This window comes from Oncorhynchus gorbuscha, linkage group LG24, assembly GCF_021184085.1.
Source record: "Oncorhynchus gorbuscha isolate QuinsamMale2020 ecotype Even-year linkage group LG24, OgorEven_v1.0, whole genome shotgun sequence".
NCBI lineage: Eukaryota > Metazoa > Chordata > Actinopteri > Salmoniformes > Salmonidae > Oncorhynchus > Oncorhynchus gorbuscha.
In genome coordinates this window covers 39,122,645-39,150,072 of record NC_060196.1, presented here as the reverse complement: position 1 = coordinate 39,150,072, position 27,428 = coordinate 39,122,645, and the positions used below count along the sequence as shown (strand labels likewise).

At 49.6% G+C, this 27,428-nt stretch overlaps 1 pseudogene; it reads left to right on the top strand.

Annotated features, from left to right (window-relative positions):
* LOC124012841 overlaps positions 1-26,901 on the top strand; it is a 71,182-nt pseudogene extending 44,281 nt beyond the window's left edge.
* Positions 26,902-27,428: the final 527 nt, after the last annotated feature.

Below are 27,428 nucleotides of genomic sequence, written 5' to 3'. Positions count from 1 at the left end.
GTGCATAAGGACACACACACACAGACAGGGCCGACTGTGCATAATGATTGTTAACTGTGAAAAATGTATGAATAAATAACGTCTGGAGCACGGTGGAAAATCAACTGCTTTTCTCTAGTGTCTAGTCCGACTATATACAGTTGAAGTCTGAAGTTTACATACACCTAGGTTGGAGTCATTAAAACTCTACACAAATGTATTGTTAACAAACTATAGTTTTGGCAAGTCGGTCAGGACAACAATTGTTTTCAGACAAATGATTTCACTTTTAATTCACTGTATCACAATTCCAGTGGGTCAGAAGTTTACATACACTAACTTGACTGTGTCTTTAAACAGCTTGGAAAATTCCAGCAAATTATGTCATGGCTTTAGAAGCTTCTGATAGGCTAAATTAAATCATTTGAGTCAATTGGACGTGCACCTGTGGATGTATTTCAAGGCCTATCTTCAAACTACTTGCCTCAGTGCCTCTCTGTCTCCTAGAGATTAATGGACTTTGGTGTGAAAAGTGCGAATCAATCCCAGAACAACAGCAAAGGACCTTGTAAATGCTGGAGCAAACAGGTACAAAAGTATCCATATTCACAGTGAAACGAGTCCTATATCGACATAACCTGAAAGGCCGCTCAGTAAGGAAGAAGCCACTGCTCCAAAACTGCCATAAAAAAGCAAGACTATGGTTTGCAACTGCACATGGGGACAAATATCGTACTTTTTGGAGAAATGTCCTCTGGTCTGATGAAACAAAAATAGAATTGTTTGGCCATAATTACCATCATTATGTTGGGAGGAAAAGGGGGAGGCTTGCTAGCCGAAGAACACCATCCCAACCGTGAAGCATGGGGGTGGCAGCATTATGTTGTGGGAGTACTTTGATGTAGGAGGAACTTGTGCACTTCACAAAATAGATGGCATCATGATGTAGGAAAATTATGTGGATATATTGAAGCAACATCTCAAGACATCAGTCAGGAAGTTCAAGCTTGGTCGCGAATGGTTCTTCCAAATGGACAATGACCCCAAGCATACTTCCAAAGTTGTGGCAAAATGTCTTAAGGACAACAAAGTCAAGGTATTGGAGTGGACATCACAATGCCCTGACCTCAATCATATAGAAAATGTATGGTCAGAACTGAAAAGCATGTGCGAGCAAGGAGGCCTACAAAACTGACTCAGTTACACCAGCTCTGTCAGAAGGAATGGGCCAAAATTCACCCAACTTATTGTGAAAGGCTACCTGAAACGTTTGACCCAAGTTAAAAATCGCGCAACATTTCAGCGCCCTGCTATTCATGCCAGGAATATAGTATATGCATATGATTAGTATGTGTGGATAGAAAACACTCAGATGTTTCTAAAACTGGTTAAATCACGGCTGTGACTATAACAGAACGTGCGTTTCATCGAAAAGTGCAGGAATATCTGATCACTGAAAATGGAAAAAAATATCCATGCGCCACTTCCAAGGAGATTGCAATACCTACAGCTTCCACACGTTGTCTGGAGTCTGGAGTCTTGTCATTTGCGGACTATTTGTTTCTTGGTCAAACAGACGCAAGGCAGCGCATTTCTTCCGGTCTCCGACCGGATATTTTGGTTGAGATTTATTCGGACAGCATTTCCAGACGGACACCTATAGAATTGACATCACCTCGTGATCAATTTTATCGCTTATTAACGTGTACTAATACCTAAAGTTGCATTACAAAAGTATTTCAAAGTGTTTTGTGAAAGTTTATCATCGACTTTTTTAATTAAAAAAAATGACGTTACGTTAGAAAATGCAATTTTTTTCCGTTGTTCACACAGTGGTCATAGATCGATATCTAGGCTATATATGGACCGATTTAATCAAAAAAAGACCCAACATTATGTTTATGGGACATCTAGGAGTGCCAAGAAAGAAGCTCGTCAAAGGTAATGAATGTTTTATATTTTATTTCTCCGTTTTGAGTAGCCCCCGGCTATCGCAAAATCTGTCGTTAGGTGACGTTGAAGTATTTTGGGGGATACATGCTATCAGATAATAGCTTCTCATGCTTTCGCCGAAAAGCATTTTACAAATCTGACTCGGTGGATAGATTCACAACGAGTGTAGCTTTAATTCAGTACATTGTTTGTACATTTTAATGAAAGTTTGAGTTTTATCAAAAACTATACGTGGCGCACTTGAAATTTCCGCTGATTGATGTTCCCACAGCGGGAGTACTTCTCTAACAAGTTTTAAACAATTTAAAGGCAATGCTACCAAATACTAATTCAGTGTATGTAAACTTCTGACCCACTGGGAATGTGATGAAAGAAATAAAAACTGAAAAAAATAATTCTCTCTACTATTATTCTGACATTTCACATTCTTAAAATAAAGTGGTGATCCTAACTGTCCTAAGACAGGGTTAATTGTTATTCAATTGTTATTGAATGTCAGGAATTGTGAAAAACTGAGTTGAAATGTATTTGGCTAAGGTGTATGTAAACTTCCAACTCAACTGTAACTCTGAAGAATGCTCATTTAGAACAATCCCCTGGAACACCCAGGATTAGTATGGACTATTCGTATTCCGTGAAAACCACATCTAATGGAACACCATCCACATGCACAGTATGTAAAACAGAACACTCTGAATTCTAGAAAGCTCCGGAATGCGGAGCCTTAAAATGTGAAAGCAAAAAAAAAAGATCACTATATGATGTTACAATGAATTCTCTAAAGAACCTGCCCGTTCCACAGAGTTCTCCACTGAGGATAGAGCTGTAAGAGCTAGAATTTTAAAAAGTCCAGTCAGTGAGAAGCAGAAGGGAGAGGTGCAGAAGCCCAATAACCTGTTCCACTCTTGGACATTTACAGACCTTTGGCAGGGAGTGTAAATCAACATGGCTTCCTTGTGGTTTTCAGTTCAGCCTGCACTACAGTACTCTCTGATGAATAGCTAGTTCCTCTGTGTCAAATGTTTATAGCTAGTACCACAATCAAGCAGGTGCAGGGTATGTAGAATATCATGAATAAAACAAGGAAAACACCATTTAAAGAAGATACGGGTCCAGATGATGCTTGATTAAAACTTAATTCCCTGATTATCAACAGCTCTTCAAAACACAATATACTATAAGAGCTGTTTCTTTCTTGTACCTAATGAGTTTAGAGTGATTTACGTCCCAATCAAACCTTATTATTGGAAGGTACTGTCAGTGTGGCAGAGGGACTATCTGTCTGTCTGGGATCAGTCTGTCTGGAATCTGTCTGTCTGGGATCAGTCTGTCCGGGATCAGTCTGTCTGCAGTGAAAAAATCTCAGGGATTAAGGAGACTCTTCATCTACTACTACTACTACTACTACTACCTCTACTACTATAACCACTACTACTACTACTACTACTACTACTATTACTACTATAACCTCTACTACTACTACTACTACTACTACTACTACTACTACTACTACTACTACTACTACTACTACTACTACTACTACTACTACTACTACTACTACTACTACCTCTACTACTACTACTACTACTACCTCTACTACTACTACTACTATTACTACCTCTACTACTATTACTACTACTACTACTACCACTACTACTACTACTACTACCACTACTACTGCTACTACTACTACTACTACCTCTACTACTACTACTACTACTACGACTACTACCTCTACTACTACTACCTCTACTACTACTACTGCCTCTACTACTACCTCTACTACTACTACTACCTCTACTACTACTACTACTACTACTACTACTACTACTACTACTCTACTACTACTACTACTACCTCTACTACTACTACTACTACTACCTCTACTACTACTACTACTACTACTACTACTACCTCTACTACTACTACTACTACTACTACTACTACTACTACTCTACTACTACTACTACTACTACTACTACTACTACTACTACTACTACTACTACTACTCTACTACTACTACTACTACTACCTCTACTACTACTGTTTAACCAGGCATTAAAGAGACTCTTCATCAAGGCTTCTTAAGACCTTATTGTGGGATCAGGGTCAATGTCCAATAAATAGGATTGAGCTGATTGGCCAGAGATCTCTGGTGTCTCACGGCATTCCATTCTCTCCACGAACAACTGTAGCCCGGTCAGTGACCATAGAGTAAAAGATTTCAAGGCAGCACAAATAGATCTGGGACCAGGCTAGAACAGCGGTTATATGTTTCTGCAGTGGACTCCCCACCAGAATCAGGACTGATAACATTGAGATATGGTATGTCTGTTAAGATATGGCCGTATACTGATTTAAAACCAATGGAAGTTGTGTACTGCTGAACCCTAGCAGTGAAAAACATGTTTTCCTCAGAGAAGAGGTATCAACAGGACAGATCAAGCTACCCATATGTTCAGCCAGGCCGGTCAAGCAGCCTACGCTTGTTTTTTGTTCCCAGGGGTTTACCAATAAAACCCTTTCACCAATTTTGTCACATATCAACGTCATAGTCACTGTTTCCACTCAAAATCGTCATGATCCTACTGATCGACCAATCCGTGTCCTGTCGCTGTGGTGTCGTGTTGAGCCCCAGCTAAGGAGTAGCCCAGATTAAAGCAGGATTAGCCTGGGATTACCCTGGATTACCCAAACTGGATATGGATTACGTATGACTGACAGTTTTGGAGAGTGGTGGGGAGTAATGTGTGCGTGTATTGAGGGAGAGTGTGTGTAGAGGGAGAAAGAGGGAGGGAGGGAGAACGTTCCACTACAATAGTGAAGGTGTAAACTTGGCAGTAGAAAATCTTAACAGTATATTTGACCTCTCAGCTTCCCTATCAAATCTAAAAATCTCAAATAGAAAACCGAAGAAAATGAACAACAATGACAAATGGTTTGATGAAGAATGCAAAAATCTAAGAATAAATTGAGAAACCTGTCCAACCAAAAACATAGAGACCCGGAAAACCTGAGTCTACGCCTTCACTATGGTGAATCACTAAAACAATACAGAAATACACTACGGAAAAAGAAGGAACATCACGTCAGAAATCAGCTCAATGTAATTGAAGAATCCATAGACTCTAACCACTTCTGGGAAAATTGGAAAACACTAAACAAACAACAACACGAAGAATTATCTATCCTAAATGGAGATGTATGGGTAAACCACTTCTCCAATCTTTTTGGCTCTATAACAAAGAATAAAGAGCAAAAACATATACATGATCAAATACAAATCTTAGAATCAACTATTAAAGACTACCAGAACCCACTGGATTCTCCAATTACCTTGAACGAGTTACAGGACAAAATAAAAACCCTCCAACCCAAAAAGGCCTGTGGTGTTGATGGTATCCTTAATGAAATGATCAAATATACAGACAACAAACTCCAATTGGCTATACTAATACTCTTTAACATCATCCTTAGCTCTGGCATCTTCCCCAATATTTGGAACCAAGGACTGATCACCCCAATCCACAAATGTGGAGACAAATTTGACCCAAATAACTATCGTGGTATATGCGTCAACAGTAACCTTGGGAAAATCCTCTGCATTATCATTAACAGCAGACTCGTACATTTCCTCAATGAAAACAATGTACTGAGCAAATGTCAAATTGGCTTTTTACCAAATTACCGCACAACAGACCATGTATTCACCCTGCACACCCTAATTGACAACCAAACAAACCAAAACAAAGGCAAAGTTTTGTCATGCTTGGTTGATTTCAAAAAAGCCTTCGACTCAATTTGGCATGAGGGTCTGCTATACAAATTGATGGAAAGTGGTGTTGGGGGTAAAACATACGACATTATAAAATCCATGTAAACACAAAACAAGTGTGCGGTTAAAATGGGCATAAAACACACACATTTCTTCACACAGGGTCGTGGGGTGAGACAGGGATGCAGTTTAAGCCCCACCCTCTTCAACATATATATCAACGAATTGGCACGGGCACTAGAAAGTCTGCAGCACCCGGCCTCACCCTACTAGAATCCAAAGTCAAATGTCTACTATTTGCTGATGATCTGGTGCTTCTGTCATCAACCAAGGAGGGCCTACAGCAGTGCCTAGATCTTCTGCACAGATTCTGCCAGACCTGGGCCCTGACAGTAAATCTCAGTAAGACCAAAATAATGGTGTTCTAAAAAAGGTCCAGTCGCCAGGTCCACAAATACAAATTCCATCTAGACACTGTTGCCCTAGAGCACACAAAAAACGATACATACCTTGGCCTAAACATCAGCGCCACAGGTAACTTCCACAAAGCTGTGAACGATCTGAGAAACAAGGCAAGAAGGGCATTCTATGCCATTAAAAGGAACAAAAATTTCAACATACCAATTAGGATCTGGCTAAAAATACTTGAATCAATAATAGAGCCCATTACCCTATACGGTTGTGAGGTCTGGGGTCAACCAAGACCAACCAAGACTTCACAAAATGGAACAAACACCAAATTGAGACTCTGCATGCAGAATTCTGTAAAAATATCCTCCGTGTCCAACGTAGAACACCAAATAATGCATGCAGAGCAGAATTAGGCCGATACCCACTAATTATCAAAATCCAGAAAAGAGCTGTTAAACTCTACAACCACCTAGATTCCAAGAACACAGGATGAGATGTTACTATCCTTTGTGCAAGCACTTCCAAGAGTTCATGAACAGTGAGCCTGGTGAAATTTGGGGAGCGCATCGTCAGTAGTGTACCTTTGGTTCCTATGGTGTTTCGGCCTTTCACACTATACACCCTCCCCAAAGGCGGCCAGCGACAGGGTGATCAATCCTACGCTTGCGTCCCATTCCCAATTAGTCATAGGAGTTGCCTTGTTGTTGATAGCCAACATCCCATGGGACTATGCATGGCAGGGGCGTCCTCCTCCCTGAGTCAAGCATTGTTGACCGCATACCTCCTGGCCCTCTCACTTCGGGGCCCAGCTGGGGTCTTTCCTCTTCATCCAGAGCCACTGACTGCTGCCTTCTTCCGCCTCCGATACAGCTTTGATTGCCGAACGCTGGCTCTGGCCCTTAATTTCCAGGTCTCTAAACAGTCTGGTTGTAGATGTTGCCACAAAACCTCTGCAGCCCACCTCCACTGGTCGGACTTCTGTGTTCCAGCCATGATGCCATGCTTCGGCAGCTAGATCGGCATAGTGCAGATGTTTTCGCTCATAAGCCTCATCTACTGAGTCCTCCCAGGGTACTGTGAGCTCAATGATGAAGACCTTCTTGAGCGAACGGGACCAGAGCACCATGTCAGGTCTTAGGGTGGTGGTTGCGACCTCCGGGGGAAACACAAGTTGCCGGCCAATGTCAGCTAGCATTTTCCAGTCGCGTCCTTAGGTGAGGCTTGTTTTACACCCTGTGAGAATGTGCCTGAGGTTGGCTGGCATGGAACAGAGGGCAGAGTCCGGATCTACACCATACCATTGGTGAAGATTAACTGGTGTCGGAAGGACGTCATGTGTTGCTCTGATGGAAAAGCTCAACCACCTCGCTTCCATGGCCCACAGATCCTTCCAGCTGATCTTCCTCTTCTCCACACTGTCCCATCGAGTCCACTGTCCCTGTTTGGCAAGAGAGACTGCCTTGGCCCACCTTGCAGCCTCCTCCTGATGGCGTACTTCCTGCACTACCATCTTCCTCCGCTCTGGTGCAGTGGCCTTACTCCAAGCAGCACGGCTAGTTAGCCCAAGGCCTCCTCTCTCTTGCTGAACATGACCCACAATGTCAGCATGTCTGAGGGCTGCTGTTGCCTCCTGGACTGCTTTTCCTGGCCTCCATTTGCGCCCAGTTGCCAAGGTCGGCACGTTGTTGCTCACCACTGGGTCTTGAGATTCATTCAGTGTCATCTGGAGCCTGGTTTTTTGCACACTTGAATTCCTCTGTTAGACTGGTGAGGGGCAGCTTGAGGACACCATCTCCATAGAGGCCTATGGTGGTAAGGCATCGAGCCACTTCTTTAAGTAGCCTGTGACTCCTCTTTCCATCTTCTCCACTGTTGAGATTGGAACCTCACACACTGCTAGGGGCCACAACACCCGGGGTAGGAGACCAAACTGCAGACACCAGGCCTTTAACTTTCCAGGTAGCTGGGTGTTGTCGATGGACTGTAGGCTACTACTGATGTCTTTACGCAGCTGTTGCACCTGGTCTTTGTCCTTCAGGCTTGCATCATACCACCTTCCAAGGCTTTTTACCGGCTGCTCAGACACTGTTGGGATTTGGTCATCTCCGATTAAGAACTTCAGGTCAGAGAGTACTCCCTTCACAATCGAGATGCTGCGTGACTTGGATGGTTTAATCTTCATACGGGCCCAGCTGATGTTCTCCTCAAGTTTTCTGAGCAGTCTCCTGGTGCATGGGACAGTGGTGGTCAATGTTGTAATATCATCCATGTAGGCTCTGAGTGGAGGGAGGCGGAAACCAAGGTTGACTCGCTGTCCACCAGCAACCCATTTTGAGGATCTGATGATAACCTCCATTGCCATTATGAATGCCAACGGAGAAATGGTACATCCCGCCATTATACCTACATTCAGGCACTGCCATGAGGTGGTAAACTCTGAGGTGGTGAAGCAGAACTGCAGATCCTGGAAGTACGACTTCACCAGGGTTGTGATGGTGTCCAGTATGTGGAAAAATCTGAAGGCAAACCACAGGAGTTCATGGGGCACAGAGCCAAATGCATTGGCGAGGTCGAGGAAGACTACATGGAGGTCCCTTTTCTCCACCTTGGCCATTTGGATCTGGTGCCAGATCATGCTGGAATGTTCCAAGCAGCCAAAGAACACTGATATTTCTGCCTTCTGTACAGATGTATCGAAGTACGCATTCCTTTGCAGGTACTCGGACATCCTCTGGGCAATGACCCTAAAGAAGATTTTACCCTCGACATTCAGTAAGGAGATTGGGCGGAATTGGCTGATGTTCACTGCATCCTTCTCCTTAGGGATCAGGACCCCGCCTGCCCCACGCCACACTTTGGGTATTATCTTCTTTTGCCAAGCTGTTCTCATAAGCCTCAGGAGGCACCTCAGGTCTTCTGGTGTGTTCTTATACACTTTGTACGCGACTCCATTTGGCCCTGTAGCTGATGCTGTTCTTGCCCGTCGAACTGTGTTTTCCACCTCTTTCTATGTCGGAGGGCTGGTCTCAATATGATGTACCGGGGGTTCAATGGGTGGGATATCTGATGGGATGGCCAGATGTTCATGTCGCTTTGGGTCAAAGTTTGTTGTTCTCAGGTGCTCCTCTAGGTCTTTCTTTGTTGTTTTTAGAGCTCCACTTTTTTCCTTCGTGAAGAGACTTTTAAGGAACTTGAAGGGATCTTTATAGAATCGAGTTCTAGTTCGTTCTGTCTTCCTTCTGCATTTCCGTAGGTTCTCTGCTCTACGGGGGGATGCCAACTGGGTTTTGATGTCAGCCTGAAGTGCCTCTATGCCTTCCTTTTCCACTTCTGAGGCCTTCTTCCACTGTTTCTTAAGCTGTCTCCTTTCTTGAACGAGGCGCTTGATTTCTTTTTGCCTCCTGGAAACTGGTGGGGTTGGAACCTTTCGCCTCTTCCACTCCAAATCTTTCTGTCCTGTACTCATAGATGATGTCCCCCATCCTCTCCAACTTCTTCTCCACTGTGCCTCGAAGTTTCTCGAGGGTCAAGGTAAGGTCAGTATTCACTGTTTCCCACAATTTCTTGTCACTGGTGCCAGGCCACTTCACATACGGTCTGTGCCCTGGTAGTCTCCTCTCGACTGCAGGTCTGGGAGGCTGGGTGAGTTCCACTCCTGTTGTTGCTTCCACCCCAGTTATTACTTCAGTGCTTGAGTTTACATCCTCCATGACAGTGGTACCTAAAAGGAAGCGATTCCCAAACCTTCCATAACAAAGCCATCACCTACAGAGAGATGAACCTGGAGAAGATTCCCCTAAGCAAGCTGGTCCTGGGGCTCTGTTCACAAACACAAATACATCCCACAGAGCCCCAGGACAGCAGCACAATTAGACCCAACCAAATCATGAGAAAACAAAAAGATAATTACTTAACATATTGGAAAGAATTAACAAAAAAACAGAGCAAACTAGAATGCTATTTGGCCCTAAACAGAGAGTACACAATGGCAGAATACCTGACCACTGTGACTGACCCAAACTTAAGGAAAGCTTTGACTATGTACAGACTTAGTGAGCATAGTCTTGCTATTGAGAAAGGCTGCCGTAGGCAGACATGGCTCTCAAGAGAAGACAGGCTATGTGCTCACTGCCCACAAAATGAGGTGGAAACTGAGCTGAACTTCCTAACCTCCTGCCCAATGTATGACCATATTAGAGAGATATATTTCCCTCAGATTACACAGAACCACAAAGAATTCGAAAACAAATCCAATTTTGATAAACTCCCATATCTACTGGGTGAAATTCCACAGTGTGCCATCACAGCAGCAGGATTTGTGACCTGTTGCCACAAGAAAAGGGCAACCGGTGAAGAACAAACACCATTGCAAATTCAACCCATGTTTATGCTTATTTATTTTCCCTTGTGTACTTTAACCATTTGTACATTGTTACAACACTATATATATTTATATATAATATGACATTTGTAATGTCTTTATTGTTTTGAAACTTCTGTATGTGTAATATTTACTGTAAATTTTTATTGTTTATTTCACTTTTGTATATTATCTACCTCACTTGCTTTGGCAATGTTAACACATGTTTCCCATGCCAATAAAGCCCCTTGAATTGAATTGAATTGAGACCTCCGAGCGTGGTGAGTCTGGGTCAGACTCAGTTTCTATTTATACTCCAGACTACACGTGAGTTGCAGCAATGTTTGCCATCACACACACACACACACACACACACACACACACACACACACACACACACACACACACACACACACACACACACACACACACACACACACACACACACACACACACACACACACACACACACACACACACACACACACACACACACACACACACACACACACACACACACACACACACACACACACAGCAGCACTGTGCTATCTGTCACACTCAATCTCTCCCAGTGTGTGTGTGTGTGTGTGTGTGTGTGTGTGTGTGTGTGTGTGTGTGTGCGTGCGTACGTACGTGCGTGTGTCTGTGTGCGTGTGTTTGTATGTGTGTGTGTGCTTGTGTCACACTCAATCTCTCCCAGCCAAGGCCTCTCAGCTTCATGACAGAATATCTTTGTGACAAGTTAACATAGAGACTAGTGTTAATACTGTATGGCAGTGAGACATGACAAGGTGGTTGAACGCCCCAAAAATGTGCATTCTGGTTGTGCAGTACAGTGTTAACCCCAATGGACAAGTGCTTAGCTTTTTTATTTATGTGCAAATCAAACCCCCTTGTAAGGAAAATATAATTGATGTTCTATTCATATATGTTCACTGTAGGTCCCAGTACTCCTAGTAAGGTAACAACAGTGATAGTGGTGGTAGTGGTAATATGTTCTACCACACTTGACTTACTAATCAGTGAGGCTGACTGTTCCACATAGGTAGCTATAGGTCGCTAGGTAGTGAGGAGTGGTGATTGCTGCTGATTGAGGCTCCCTGGTGGATAGGAACACAAATCTGTCAGATTCAGATAAAAGCCTGTTTGGAGTAGCTGGCTTCCCTGCCTGCAGCATCATCAAACAGCATCTGACTGCCACGCACGCACACACTCACGTACGCTCACACACACTCACACAAGCAACACACTTCATCTCTCTCTGTCTCTCTCTACTCCCTCTCTGGTTAGGTTTACTCTGTTGCCATGGTTACGCCCAGCTGGAGCCCACCGTTGTGTGAGGAACCTGTCAGGGTGTCTCTCTCAGATCACATGATGTGGGTCGATCTCGCGTTGGCCTCGCTCACTACGCCGTCATTCAATTTGCCTTTGATTAAGTCTGTAACAATACTCGCTGTATGAAGTGTATACCACCACCGCATCTCTACATCTGTCTGTGTGTGTGTGTGTGTGTGTGTGTGTGTGTGTGTGTGTGTGTGTGTGTGTGTGTGTGTGTGTGTGTGTGTGTGTGTGTGTGTGTGTGTGTGTGTGTGTGTGTGTGTGTGTGTGTGTGTGTGTGTGTGTGTGTGTGTGTGTGTGTGTGTGTGTGTGTGTGTGTGTGTGTGTGTGTGTGTGTGTGTGTGTGTGTGTGTGTGTGTGTGTGTGTGTGTGTGTGTGTGTGTGTGTGTGTGTGTGTGTGTGTGTGTGTGTGTGTGTGTGTGTGTGTGTGTGTGTATGTGTGTGTGTGTGTGTGTGTGTGTGTGTGTGTGTGTGTGTGTGTGTGTGTGTGTGTGTGTGTGTGTTTGTGTGTGTGTGTGTGTGTGTGTGTGTGTGTGTGTGGAAATGCATCTGGCTATTAAGTCAGTGTATGCTCATAACTGCTCATGTATTTTGTCAGCTTTGCCTTTTCTGCTGAGGACCCCTCTGAGGGTCGGAAAGGACATACAGTGCCTTGTGTAAGTCTACACACCCCTTGAACAGTCTTCAAATGTTACTGCCCTGCTACAATATATCCATGGGGTGTCCGGCATTGCCATCAGCTGTTGAGGAAATGCTTCCTTTAAAATCAATGAAAGCTGCTTCAATGCCTGTGTTGAGCTCGCATTGTGTTTCGTCCAATGGCAGCTTCCAAGGTTAAATTCTCGATGGCTGACTTGCGCGTTCATTCTATCTTGCGAATTTAAATAATGAGAAATAAAGTTTATTTTGGTTGCATATGGCCTTGACTATACACCACTGGTTATTGTACTAAGATGTATGAAGTCAAGAATCTACTACTACTAGCTAACTAGCTACATTGACTAGTTAGGTTCCCAATCTAAACAAAAGCAACTTGTGAAATTGGAGGATAATTTAGTACAACCACTACCAACAATTTAATGAGCACTGGACCAAAGCTATTGTACTTACACATAAACAATGAATATGGAACAGTATGAAAACTAGAATATAGACCTCTTCCCCTCTCCTCTCCGCTCTTCCCCTCTCCTCTCCGCTCTTCACCTCTCCTCTCCGCTCTTCCCATCTCCTCTCCACTCTTCCCCTCTCATCTCCGCTGTTCCCGTCTCCGCTCTTCCCCTCTCCTCTCCTCTCCGCTCTTCCCCTCTCCTCTCCACTCTTCCCCTCTCCTCTCATCTCCGCTCTTCCCCTCTCATCTCCGCTCTTCCCCTCTCCTCTCCGCTCTTCCCCTCTCCTCTCCGCTCTTCCCCTCTCATCTCCGCTCTTCTCCTCTCCGCTCTTCCCCTCTCCTTTCCGCTCTTCCCCTCTCCTCTCCACTCTTCCCCTCTCCTCTCCACTCTTCCCCTCTCATCTCCGCTCTTCCCCTCTCATCTCCGCTCTTCCCCTCTCCTCTCCGCTCTTCCCCTCTGCTCTTCCCCTCTCATCTCCACTCTTCCCCTCTCATCTCCGCTCTTCCACTCTCCTCTCCGCTCTTCCCCTCTCCTCTCCGCTCTTCCCCTCTCCTCTCCGCTCTTCCCCTCTCCTCTCCGCTCTTCTCATCTCCGCTCTTCTCATCTCCGCTCTTACCCTCTCCTCTCCGCTCTTCCCCTCTCATCTCCGCTCTTCCCCTCTCATCTCCGCTCTTCCCCTCTCCTCTCCGCTCTTCTCATCCCTCTCCGCTCTTCCCCTCTCCTCCCCGCTCTTCCCCTCTCATCTCCGCTCTTCCCCTCTCATCTCCGCGCTCCCCTCTCCTCTCCGCTCTTCCCCTCTCCTCTCCGCTCTTCCCCTTTCATCTCTGCTCTTCTCATCTCCGCTCTTCCCCTCTCCTTTCCGCTCTTCCCCTCTCCTCTCCACTCTTCCCCTCTCATCTCCGCTCTTCCCCTCTCCTCTCCGCTCTTCCCCTCTCATCTCCGCTCTTCTCCTCTCCGCTCTTCCCCTCTCCTTTCCGCCCTTCCCCTCTCCTCTCCACTCTTCCCCTCTCCTCTCCGCTCTTCCCCTCTCATCTCCGCTCTTCCCCTCTCATCTCCGCTCTTCCCCTCTCCTCTCCGCTCTTCCCCTCTGCTCTTCCCCTCTCATCTCCACTCTTCCCCTCTCATCTCCGCTCTTCCACTCTCCTCTCCGCTCTTCCCCTCTCCTCTCCGCTCTTCCCCTCTCCTCTCCCGCTCTTCCCCTCTCTCCGCTCTTCCCCTCTCATCTCCGCTCTTCTCATCTCCGCTCTTACCCTCTCCTCTCCGCTCTTCCCCTCTCATCTCCGCTCTTCCCCTCTCATCTCCGCTCTTCCCCTCTCCTCTCCGCTCTTCTCATCTCCTCTCCGCTCTTCCCCTCTCCTCTCCGCTCTTCCCCTCTCATCTCCGCTCTTCCCCTCTCATCTCCGCTCTTCCCCTCTCCTCTCCGCTCTTCCCCTCTCCTCTCCGCTCTTCCCCTTTCATCTCTGCTCTTCTCATCTCCGCTCTTCCCCTCTCCTTTCCGCTCTTCCCCTCTCCTCTCCACTCTTCCCCTCTCATCTCCGCTCTTCCCCTCTCATCTCCGCTCTTCCCCTCTCATCTCCGCTCTTCCCCTCTCCTCTCCGCTCTTCCCCTCTCATCTCCGCTCTTCCCCTCTCATCTCCGCTCTTCCCTCTCCTCTCCGCTCTTCCCCTCTCATCTCCGCTCTTCCCCTCTCTCCGCTCTCCTCTCTTCCCTCTTCCCCTCTCATCTCCGCTCTTCTCATCCCGCTCTTACCCTCTCCTCTCCGCTCTTCCCCTCTCATCTCCGCTCTTCCCCTCTCATCTCTCTTCCCCTCTCCTCTCCGCTCTTCTCATCTCTCTCCGCTCTTCCCCTCTCCTCTCCGCTCTTCCCCTCTCATCTCCGCTCTTCCCCTCTCCTCTCCGCTCTTCCCCTCTCCTCTCCGCTCTTCCCCTTTCATCTCTGCTCTTCTCCTCTCCGCTCTTCCCCTCTCCTCTCCGCTCTTCCCCTTTCATCTCTGCTCTTCTCATCTCCGCTCTTACCCTCTCCTTTCCGCTCTTCCCCTCTCCTCTCCGCTCTTCCCCTCTCATCTCCACTCTTCCCCTCTCATCTCCGCTCTTCCCCTCTCATCTCCGCTCTTACCCTCTCCTTTCCGCTCTTCCCCTCTCCTATTCGCTCTTCCCCTCTCATCTCCGCTCTTCCCCTCATCTCCGCTCTTCCCCTCTCCTCTCCGCTCTTCCCCTCTCCTCTCCGCTCTTCCCCTCTCATCTCCGCTCTTCCCCTCTCCTCTCCGCTCTTCCCCTCTCCTCTCCGCTCTTCCCCTCTCATCTCCGCTCTTCTCATCTCCGCTCTTACCCTCTCCTTTCCGCTCTTCCCCTCTCCTCCGCTCTTCCCCTCTCCTCTCTGCTCTTCCCCTCTCATCTCCGCTCTTCCCCTCTCCTCTCCGCTCTTCCCCTCTCCTCTCCGCTCTTCCCCTCTCATCTCCGCTCTTCTCATCTCCGCTCTTACCCTCTCCTCTCCGCTCTTCCCCTCTCATCTCCGCTCTTCCCCTCTCATCTCCGCTCTTCCCCTCTCCTCTCCGCTCTTCTCATCTCCTCTCCGCTCTTCCCCTCTCCTCTCCGCTCTTCCCCTCTCATCTCCGCTCTTCCCCTCTCCTCTCCGCTCTTCCCCTCTCCTCTCCGCTCTTCCCCTTTCATCTCTGCTCTTCTCATCTCCGCTCTTACCCTCTCCTTTCCGCTCTTCCCCTCTCCTCTCCGCTCTTCCCCTTCCTCCCTCTTCCCCTTTCATCTCTGCTCTTCTCATCTCCGCTCTTACCCTCTCCTTTCCGCTCTTCCCCTCTCTTCTCCGCTCTTCCCCTCTCATCTCCACTCTTCCCCTCTCATCTCCGCTCTTCCCCTCTCATCTCCGCTCTTACCCTCTCCTTTCCGCTCTTCCCCTCTCCTATTCGCTCTTCCCCTCTCATCTCCGCTCTTCCCCTCATCTCCACTCTTCCCTCTCCTCTCCGCTCTTCCCCTCTCCTCTCCGCTCTTCCCTCTCATCTCCGCTCTTCCCCTCTCCTCTCCGCTCTTCCCCTCTCCTCTCCGCTCTTCCCCTCTCATCTCCGCTCTTCTCATCTCCGCTCTTACCCTCTCCTTTCCGCTCTTCCCCTCTCCTCTCTGCTCTTCCCCTCTCCTCTCTGCTCTTCCCCTCTCCTCTTCGCACTTCCCCTCTCATCTCCGCTCTTCTCATCTCCGCTCTTACCCTCTCCTTTCCGCTCTTCCCCTCTCCTCTCTGCTCTTCCCCTCTCCTCTCTGCTCTTCCCCTCTCCTCTTCGCACTTCCCCTCTCCTCTCTGCTCTTCCCCTCTCCTCTTCGCACTTCCCCTCTCCTCTCTGCTCTTCCCCTCTCCTCTTCGCACTTCCCCTCTCATCTCCGCTCTTCTCATCTCCGCTCTTACCCTCTCCTTTCCGCACTTCCCCTCTCCTCTCATCTCCGCTCTTCTCATCTCCGCTCTTCCCCTCTCCTCTCCGCTCTTCCCCTCTCCTCTCCGCTCTTCCCCTCTCATCTCCGCTCTTCTCATCTCCGCTCTTACCCTCTCCTTTCCGCTCTTCCCCTCTCCTCTCTGCTCTTCCCCTCTCCTCTCTGCTCTTCCCCTCTCCTCTTCGCACTTCCCCTCTCATCTCCGCTCTTACCCTCTCCTTTCCGCTCTTCCCCTCTCCTCTCTGCTCTTCCCCTCTCCTCTCTGCTCTTCCCCTCTCCTCTTCGCACTTCCCCTCTCATCTCCGCTCTTCTCATCTCCGCTCTTACCCTCTCCTTTCCGCTCTTCCCCTCTCCTCTCCGCTCTTCCCCTCTCCTCTCCGCTCTTCCCCTCTCATCTCCGCTGTTCCCCTCTCATCTCCGCTCTTCCCCTCTCCTCTCCGCTCTTCCCCTCTCATCTCCGCTCTTCCCCTCTCCTATCCGCTCTTCCCCTCTCCTATCCGCTCCCCTCTCTCCGCTCTTCCCCTCTCATCTCCGCTCTTCCCCTCTCCCTCTCCGCTCTTCCCCTCTCATCTCCTCTCTTCTCCCGCTCTTCCCATCTCCGCTCCGCTCTTCCCCTCTCCTCTCCGCTCTTCCCATCTCCGCTCCGCTTTCCCCTCTCATCTCCGCTCTTCTCATCTCCTCTTCCCCTCTCCTTTCTGCTCTTCCCCTCTCCTCTCCGCTCTTCCCTTCTCCTCTCCGCTCTTCCCCTCTCTCCCGCTCTTCCCCTCTCATCTCCGCTCTTCCCCTCTCATCTCCGCTCTTCCCCTCTCCTTTCTGCCCTTCCCCTCTCCTCTCCGCTCTTCCCTTCTCCTCTCCGCTCTTCCCCTCTCCTCTCCGCTCTTCCCCTCTCATCTCCGCTCTTCCCCTCTCATCCCGCTCTTCCCCTCTCCTTTCTCCTCTTCCCCTCTCCTCTCCGCTCTTCCCCTCTCCTCTCCGCTCTTCCCCTCTCATCTCCGCTCTTCCCCTCTCATCTCCGCTCTTCTCTCTCCGCTCTTCCCCTCTCCTCTCTGCTCTTCCCCTCTCCTCTCCGCTCTTCCCTCTCCTCTCCGCTCTTCCCCTTCCCTCCGCTCTTCCCCTCTCATCTCCGCTCTTCCCCTCTCATCTCCGCTCCCCTCTCCTCTCCGCTCTTCCCTCTCATCTCCGCTCTTCCCTCCTTTCCACTCTTCCCATCTCCGCTCCGCTCTTCCCCTCTCCTCCCGCTCTTCCTCCGCTCCGCTCTTCCCCTCTCATCTCCGCTCTTCTCATCTCCGCTCTTCCCCTCCTTTCTGCTCTTCCCCTCTCCTCTCCGCTCTTCCCTTCTCCTCTCCGCTCTTCCCCTTCCCTCTCTTCCCCTCTCCTCTCTTCCCCTCTCCTCTCCGCTCTTCCCCTCTCCTCTCCGCTCTTCCCCTCTCCTCTCCGCTCTTCCCCTCTCCTCTCTTCCCTTCTCTTCTCCGCTCCCCTCTCCTCTCTTCCCTTCTCCTCTCCGCTCTTCCCCTCTCCTCTCCGCTCCTCCCCTCTCATCTCTACCTTCCCCTCTCATCTCTACTCTTCCCCTCTCCGCTCTTCCCCTCTCCTCTCCTCTCCGCTCTTCCCCTCTCCTCTCCGCTCTTCCCCTCTCCTCTCCGGTCTTCCCCTCTCATCTCCACTCTTCCCCTCTCCGCTCTTCCCCTCTCCTCTCCGCTCTTCCCCTCTCCTCTCTTCCCTTCTCCTCTCCGCTCTTCCCCTCTCCTCTCCGCTCTTCCCCTCTCCTCTCCGCTCTTCCCTCTCCTCTCCGCTCTTGCCCTCTCCTCTCCGCCCTTCCCCTCTCCTCTCTCACTCTTCCCTCTCCTCTCTTCCCTTCTCCTCTCCGCTCTTCCCCTCTCCTCTCCACTCTTCCCCTCTACTCTCCGCTCTTCCCCTCTCCTCTCCGCTCTTCCCCTCTCCTCTCCGCTCTTCCCCTTCTCTTCCCTTCTCCTCTCCGCTCTTCCCCTCTCCTCTCCACTCTTCCCCTCTCCTCTCCGCTCTTCCCCTCTCCTCTCCTCTCTTCCCTTCTCCTCTCCGCTCTTCCCTCTCCTCTCTTCCCTTCTCCTCTCCGCTCTTCCCCTCTCCTCTCCGCTCTTCCCCTCTCATCTCTACTCTTCCCCTCTCATCTCTACTCTTCCCCTCTCCGCTCTTCCCCTCTCCTCTCCTCTCCGCTCTTCCCCTCTCCTCTCCGCTCTTCCCCTCTCCTCTCCGGTCTTCCCCTCATCTCCATCTTCCCCTCTCCGCTCTTCCCCTCTCCTCTCCGCTCTTCCCCTCTCCTCTCTTCCCTTCTCCTCTCCGCTCTTCCCCTCTCCTCTCCGCTCTTCCCTCTCCTCTCCGCTCTTCCCCTCTCCTCTCCGCTCTTGCCCTCTCCCTCCGCCCTCCCCTCTCCCTCTCCACTCTTCCCCTCTCTCTCTTCCCTTCTCCTCTCCGCTCTTCCCCTCTCCTCTCCACTCTTCCCCTCTCTCTCCGCTCTTCCCCTCTCCTCTCCGCTCTTCCCCTCTCCTCTCCGCTCTTCCCCTCTCCTCTCTTCCCTTCTCCTCTCCGCTCTTCCCCTCTCCTCTCCACTCTTCCCCTCTCCTCTCCGCTCTTCCCCTCTCATCTCCGCTCTTCCCCTCTCCTCTCCGCTCTTCCCCTCTCATCTCCGCTCTTCCCCTCTCCTTTCCACTCTTCCCATCTCCGCTCCGCTCTTCCCCTCTCCTCTCCGCTCTTCCCATCTCCGCTCCGCTCTTCCCCTCTCATCTCCGCTCTTCTCATCTCCGCTCTTCCCCTCTCCTTTCTGCTCTTCCCCTCTCCTCTCCGCTCTTCCCTTCTCCTCTCCGCTCTTCCCCTCTCCTCTCCGCTCTTCCCCTCTCCTCTCCGCTCTTCCCCTCTCCTCTCCGCTCTTCCCCTCTCCTCTCCGCTCTTCCCCTCTCCTCTCCGCTCTTCCCCTCTCCTCTCTTCCCTTCTCTTCTCCGCTCTTCCCCTCTCCTCTCTTCCCTTCTCCTCTCCGCTCTTCCCCTCTCCTCTCCGCTCCTCCCCTCTCATCTCTACTCTTCCCCTCTCATCTCTACTCTTCCCCTCTCCGCTCTTCCCCTCTCCTCTCCTCTCCGCTCTTCCCCTCTCCTCTCCGCTCTTCCCCTCTCCTCTCCGGTCTTCCCCTCTTCTCCACTCTTCCCCTCTCCGCTCTTCCCCTCTCCTCTCCGCTCTTCCCCTCTCCTCTCTTCCCTTCTCCTCTCCGCTCTTCCCCTCTCCTCTCCGCTCTTCCCCTCTCCTCTCCGCTCTTCCCCTCTCCTCTCCGCTCTTCCCTCTCCTCTCCGCCCTTCCCCTCTCTCTCCACTCTCCCCTCTCTCTTCCCTTCTCCTCTCCGCTCTTCCCCTCTCTCCACTCTTCCCCTCTACTCTCCGCTCTTCCCCTCTCCTCTCCGCTCTTCCCCTCTCCTCTCCGCTCTTCCCCTCTCCTCTCTTCCCTTCTCCTCTCCGCTCTTCCCCTCTCCTCTCCACTCTTCCCCTCTCCTCTCCGCTCTTCCCCTCTCCTCTCCTCTCTTCCCTTCTCCTCTCCGCTCTTCCCCTCTCCTCTCTTCCCTTCTCCTCTCCGCTCTTCCCCTCTCCTCTCCGCTCTTCCCCTCTCATCTCTACTCTTCCCCTCTCATCTCTACTCTTCCCCTCTCCGCTCTTCCCCTCTCCTCTCCTCTCCGCTCTTCCCCTCTCCTCTCCGCTCTTCCCCTCTCCTCTCCGGTCTTCCCCTCTCATCTCCACTCTTCCCCTCTCCGCTCTTCCCCTCTCCTCTCCGCTCTTCCCCTCTCCTCTCTTCCCTTCTCCTCTCCGCTCTTCCCCTCTCCTCTCCGCTCTTCCCCTCTCCTCTCCGCTCTTCCCCTCTCCTCTCCGCTCTTGCCCTCTCCTCTCCGCCCTTCCCCTCTCCTCTCCACTCTTCCCCTCTCCTCTCTTCCCTTCTCCTCTCCGCTCTTCCCCTCTCCTCTCCACTCTTCCCCTCTACTCTCCGCTCTTCCCCTCTCCTCTCCGCTCTTCCCCTCTCCTCTCCGCTCTTCCCCTCTCCTCTCTTCCCTTCTCCTCTCTGCTCTTCCCCTCTCCTCTCCACTCTTCCCCTCTCCTCTCCGCTCTTCCCCTCTTCTCTCAAGCAACGCAATGTGTATAGTGGAGCTGAAGAGTTAAAATCACATCTTAAAATGGATTACATTTGTTCCTACTGATGTACACAACCTATTCCATAGTTCCAAAGTGAAAGAAAAGTGATAGAATATTATCCAAATGAAGAAATAACAAAAATCCAACCCAGAGATTAATACTTGGTGGAAGCACCTTTGTCAGCCATTAGAGCTGTGAAACACTTGGAATAAGATTCTATCAACTTTGCACAATTCAGAAGACAGATGCAGCGTTTCCACAAACTTTTTATTTGGGCTCTGCAGTCCTTGCCGGTGACAAGCATACCCATAACATGATGATTTCCCCAGTCCCTGCCGGTCACAAGCATACCCATAACATGATGATTTCCCCAGTCCCTGCCGGTGACAAGCATACCCATAACATGATGATTTCCCCAGTCCCTGCCAGTGACAAGCATACCCATAACATGATGATTTCCCCAGTCCCTGCCGGTGACAAGCATACCCATAACACAATGATTTCCCCAGTCCCTGCCGGTGACAAGCATACCCATAACATGATGATTTCCCCAGTCCCTGCCGGTGACAAGCATACCCATAACACGATGATTTCCCCAGTCCCTGCCGGTGACAAGCATACCCATAACATGATGATTTCCCCAGTCCCTGCCGGTGACAAGCATACCCATAACATGATGCTGCCGCCACAATACTTGAAAATACAAAAGGATCAACAACACTGTATTCACTCCACATTACTGACCTGTATGATGAAGTGAAAAGAATAAAGCCTTTTTTTTAAAAATCCACTCCAAATGACCCATTCGGTTTTCAGCAAGGCTGTCAACTAATACTGCAAGACACAGCACAGCAAAGAAATGCACTTTTTAGCCTAAATGAAAAACTACAGGCTTGAGTTAAATCCTGTACAACAAAACACAAAGTATCATGTTATGGGTATGCCGGTCACTGGGGAGTTTGCTAAATAAATAGAAAATAGAAAATAGAATAGAAAGGAGCAAAGCCCAGGTAAAAAGTGACAGGAAAATCTGCCCCAGTCTTCTGAAACGCTAAGCCTGAGATAGATGTGTATTTGTTCGGGGGACAAATATATATATATTTGTTACGTCAAAGACACACTAGAATGGCTCTCCAATAGATGTTGTGTGTTCCTGAGTGGTCCAGCCTTAGTCCTAACTTACATCTCTTTGAAAATCACAGACAATGTTTGAATGTTGCTGTCCATCAATGACTCCCACCCAAATGCATCGAGCTTGAGCAATTTTGACAAAAACTATTGATAACTGTTTCCCCAAGAGTTGTGCAAAGTTGGTAGAATCTCATTCAAAATGATTCACAGCTGTACTGGCTGGGTGTGAAGATGTACACAATCAAGACATCATTTAAATTTTAATTTTATTTTTATTAATTTGGAAATGTTTCTGTATTTTTTCTTTAACTTTGAAAATGTGGAGCAGGTTGTGTACATCATTAAGAACAAATCTAATGTGTTCTCTTTTGAAATGTAATTTCAAAGCAGCAAAATGTGAAGACTGTGCAAGGGCTGTGTCGGCTTTCACTGGTGACTGTAAATACCTATCTCTTATCCCATTTCCAATCCTCTGTAAAAGGACTGGAGTCAAGGCAGCATGTTGTCAGCGGTGGATTGGTGGATGGGGTAAATTATAGGTAGGACCCAGCATTGATTTGCAACCCACTTAGCTGCTGCATCTTCCTGGAGATGCTTTGTGAGATCGGCAGGAAACTATTATCTTTTGTTCAGGTGTTTTGCTTTTCACACAATACCAACCACGGACAAAAAAAACGAAGAGACGTAGCTAATCTGTCTAGTCGGAAGGGAGTCCAATTTGGCAAGGTCCCACTGTTAGAAACCCTAGTTTAGGGTTAGGAGGGGATCATATACACTGACAGACACTATATGGATTCCACAGCCAGGTGGGTGGTAAAGGAGACTCTTGAATATAGATTTGCATTACATTTGTTTCTGGGTATTTGGTTGCTGTTCCATGTGAATGGGCTGGATGGGGAATGGAAATTGTGTCACCAGAGAGGTGACGAGAAAATAGATACAATTGGTGGATGGATATATATATACTGTAGGTGGAGAGAATGAGAGATGGCGCAATCAGGAAACCGCGGGGAGAGAGAAGAATCGTGAAGGAGAGCAGCGAAATAGGACAGGAGACAGAGGGGAGAATGATTGAGAGAATGAAGATAGAGAATAGGATGAGATGAGGAGACATGTTAGCTACATGTTAGCTACAAACCAGGTGGGGAAATAGATAGAATGATAGAAGTGAGGAGAAAAGATGCAGACAGTAAGGGAAACATGAGACAATTAGATGAGAGGGAAAAGGACACAGGGGATACATTAAAGTATATGGCAATGATAAAGATCAATCACACATACAGTAGGCTACTTAACTTGGCTAGCTGAAGAACATGGCAATGATATGAGCATGACAGTGATGCTTGGCCACAGATACAGTAAAGTACTACGCTTGGCTAGCTCAGACGATCTCTACTCCCACTAAGCTTCTCCTGCAGGCTGGTTTAGATCTCATCAGGGCCTGTATTAAAAAAACGTCTCAGAGTAGGATTACTGCTGATATCCAGGTTGGCTTCAACTTCAAATACTGCTATAGAGCTGTAGATTAGCTACATAGTAGACACTCAGACGAAACCCAGATTTTAAGACATATAGGGTCTGTTCCAATATGCACACTAGCATGCCACTTGAGTGATGAAGTAAGTAGTAAGTAGTGGGTAAGTATGGATATTGGAACACAGCCGTAGGGAAGCATCACGTCTTACTTCACATACTAGTAGATCTAGCCCCTTATTAAATGAGGTTACCCAGAGGCAGACATAATATCCACACAGCTACAGTTATTATCACAGCCCATGTTGCTGGTTCTGGACTCCTTTTCTCCTTTCTTTCTTTCTTTCTTTCTTTCTTTCTTTCTTTCTTTCTTTCTTTCTTTCTTTCTTTCTTTCTTTCTTTCTTTCTCTTTCTTTCTCTTTCTCTTTCTCTCTCCCTCCATCTCCCTCTCTCTCTCTCTCTCTCTCTCTCTCTCTCTCTCTCTCTCTCTCTCTCTCTCTCTCTCTCTCTCTCTCTCTCTCTCTCTCTCTCTCTCCCTCCATCTCCCTTTCTCTCTCTCTCTCTCTCTCTCTCTCTCTCTCTCTCTCTCTCTCTCTCTCTCTCTCTCTCTCTCTCTCTCTCTCTCACTCTCCCTCCATCTCCCTTTCTCTTAACCATAATATTCACACAGCTATAATCACTGCCCCTGGTACTGTTTATAGGATCATGTTTTATAAGGAACAGGAATGACTCTGTCTCCTCCCTCTATCTCTCCTTTCCCTTTCTAGATTTCTCCAATTCTCTCTCTCTCTCTCTTTCTCTCTCTCCCCCCCGTTTTGGTACTCTTCCAGATCTACATTATCTGCCAAATGACTCTGCCAAATCTCCCTTTCCCGTCTCATTCTCTCTCCTTCAGCCTCCTGGCTAGATCTCAGGGTTTCATATTTGGAGGCCTTGCGATCAATACAGCGTGTTGGTGATTGGGTTGCCACGCGTGATACATTTCTGTAACCTTGGTGATGGTTTGGTGTGGAGTCTCTGGCTGAAACCCTCCCTGTATTTTGGCTCAGTGAGAGAAAGGAAAAGGAGAGGAGAGAGGGCAGAGGAGAGAAGAGGATGGGATGGGGAGGAGGATGGGGAGGAGAGAGGAAAGGAAGTAAAAGGAGATGAGAGGAGAGGAGTGGAATGAGAGGAGTGTAGAGGAGAGGAGTGGAGTGGAGTGGAGTAGAGAGGAGAGGAGGGAAGAGCTACTGATTGGCTATAGCTCTGAGACACTTCGCTGCTCCCTGCGCTCCTTATTCTCCATCCCTCTTTTTTTACTTCTCGCTCAGGTGAAATAGTTTGGTGGTGATTTCAAATGATTGTGTGTTTTAAAAATGTGATAATTTCACCCTAAATGTTCTCTTGGGTGTTAATGTTTATCTCCCCTCTCTTTCTCCCTCTCTCCCTCTCTCTTACCCCTGCTCTCCCTGTCTCTCCCTCTCTTTCCTTCCCATCTATCTCTACTCCAGAACTCCATCCGCCACAACCTGTCCCTCCACACTCGGTTCATCCGTGTCCAAAATGAGGGGACAGGGAAGAGTTCCTGGTGGATGCTGAACCCAGAGGGGGGGGAAGATGGGTAAGGGACCCCGGCGACGCGCTGCTTCCATTGACTGCCCCAACGGCACCAAGATCCTGAAGAGTAAAGGACGAGCCAGGGGGAAGAGGACTGGAGCTGGAGCTGGGAGTGGAGCTGTTGGTCGGGGCAGGCGGCAGGGTTATGGTCTGGGTCAGGGGGCTCGGCCGGGGATGCATCAGGGGTCTCCAGAGCATGGTAGTCCTGCAGGGAAGGGAGGAGTAGGGGTGGGAGGAGAGGAGTACGATGCCTGGACGGATCTCCACTCCCGGACCTCCTCCTCAGCTTCGACGCTCAGCGGCTGCCTGTCTCCCATCCTGGCCGAGGCTGAGCCAGATGAGCCAGAGGAGGGAGGTCTGTCCTGCTCCACTTCCCCACGTCTCTATCCCAGCCCTACTTCCACTCGCTCCCCTGCCCTGGGCACTGGGGGGGCACTGCCCTGGAACCTCAATGGAGCTACCCCAACTCACTGACCTGACTGGAGCTATCAGCCTGGATGAAGGCTACCCCCACCCCCAGAACCACCCTCAGACCCAGCCTCGTAATGGCTACCCCAGCCCCTACGGCTCCAGCCCCAAGGAGGAAGGCTCCTACTGTGGCCCCGTCTATGGGCAGCCATCCCTGGGCATGCTGCGGCTCCACGCCCCCATGCCCATGCAGACCATCCAGGAGAACAAGCCAGCCAGCTTCCAGCGCCCCCTGAGGGCCTACTCAGAGAGCAATGCCCTGCAGAGCCTGCTGACCGGAGGGCCTGGAGGTCCTCAGTACTGCAGTAAGGACATGGTCACACTGGGAGGGCAAGGAGGGGAGGCACACACGCTCCTGACCCAGGTAACCAATCAGAGTCGCAGCAGCCACAATCATAGCCATAGCAACCATAATCACAATAACCATGAGCACGGACACAATCCAGGCCCACACAATGGTCACGGCTCAGTTCATGACCAGAACCCCAGCGGTCATCATCAGAATGGTCACCACAATCACGGTCACCCCAACCTGGACTACAACCATAGCCACAAACATCACCTCAGCCCAGGAACTGACTACAACCAGAGTCACAGCCACAAACTGAACCCAAGCCATGACCACACTCCCCGGTCCAATCAGGGTCACCACCACGGTCACCTCCAGGGTGGACCTAGACCTCCAGGCGTCCAGGCTCTTTCTCCCAGAGTCAACACAGATATCCTGCAGCCCTACAGCCTCAAAACCCCCACCCCAACCCCTAGCCACTATGGCCCCCTCACCCCCATCTCCCCACCACCAATCCCCCGTCCCTGCCCCCAACCCCGCCTCAGTTCTTGACATACCCCAGGACCCCTGCCTCCGCCTGGCCTCCGCCCCGGCCCATCACCCCCACCCCCGCCACCAGCCATACCCCGGTACCACCTACCACCAGGGTATAACCATGACCGACTCCTGGCATGGCTACTACCACCACACCCTCCACCCCTCCCAGAACTACCATGGACACCTCCACCACAGCACTCACCAACCCAACCGCATGGCTCCAGACCTGGATGTAAACGTAGACATTCTCCCCAGCAGCCTAGACTGTGACGTGGAGTCCATCCTCCTCAATGACTTTATGGACACAGAGGGGATGGGGATGGACTTCAACTTTGACGGCTCCCTGTCTCAAGGAGTGGGCATGGGCATGAGCATAGCGGCTTTCGCCGGAGCGCCCCAGGGACATCACAGTCAGAACTGGGTGCCTGGGTGAAGGGGATTGGTCGGGGAAGCCCAAGGGCCAATCAGGACACAGCAGAAAGGCTTTCACCCACAAGGCTGAGCTGCAGGGGTCAGAGGTCTGGGATCAGGGTCAGAACGTACCCTTGGACTGACTGACTGATTGACTGTGATGCTTAATGCTACAAGACAAAAGAACTGAATATGTATTGTCATGTTGTTTCCTGAGGGTCCCTTTACAATCTCCATTCTCTCTCTTCCTCTCTCTCTCCCTGTTCCTTCTTTCCTTTCTCTGATCCTCTCTCTGTGCTCTCTCTCATTCCCTCTGCACCCGTTCTCTCTACTCCCTCTATCTCCGTGTGCCTCCGGTCGCTCCTGTGATGGAGTAGCACCACAGCACCCTCCCAGCTCTGTGTTATACCCCTGGTTCATGTTCTTCAGTTGGTCTGCTATACTGTATCACGCACTTTACATCCATCGCTTTCAAAACAGATGCAGTATAACAAAGACCGGGGGGGGGGGGGGGTCATAGTTTGTGTTAAGTTGAATTTATGCAAACCACTTTATTATCCATCTCTTCTTATAAAAAAAGAGAGAGGCGGTATCTTACTTGAGAACAGGATCAAACAACTACATAATAAATAGGTTCAGCGGGTTGAGGTGCTTGTATTTCATATGGGTTGGAAGGTAGGGAGGTCGGGGAATGGGTGGATGGAGGGAGGGATGAAGGAAGAGGGGGTTGGCTTCACCAGGGTCAGGGCGAGTTCTCCTTCTTCCTCAAGGATGGAAGGATGCAAGGATGGAGGAATGGAGGGATGGATTGAGGATTGGGGGTCAGGAGTTCCCCTTCTCCCTGGTGGTGTCGCCCACCATAGATGGATGGAGGGGTGGACGAATAGAGGATAGATAGAGGATAGAGGGATGAGGATAAGCGTTGTTGGTTGGTTGCTATGTCCCCCAGTGTGGTCCAGGAGGACAGCCATCCATCAGACAGCCTCCATTTAAATGCACACAGCTAGGGCCTCCATTTAAAT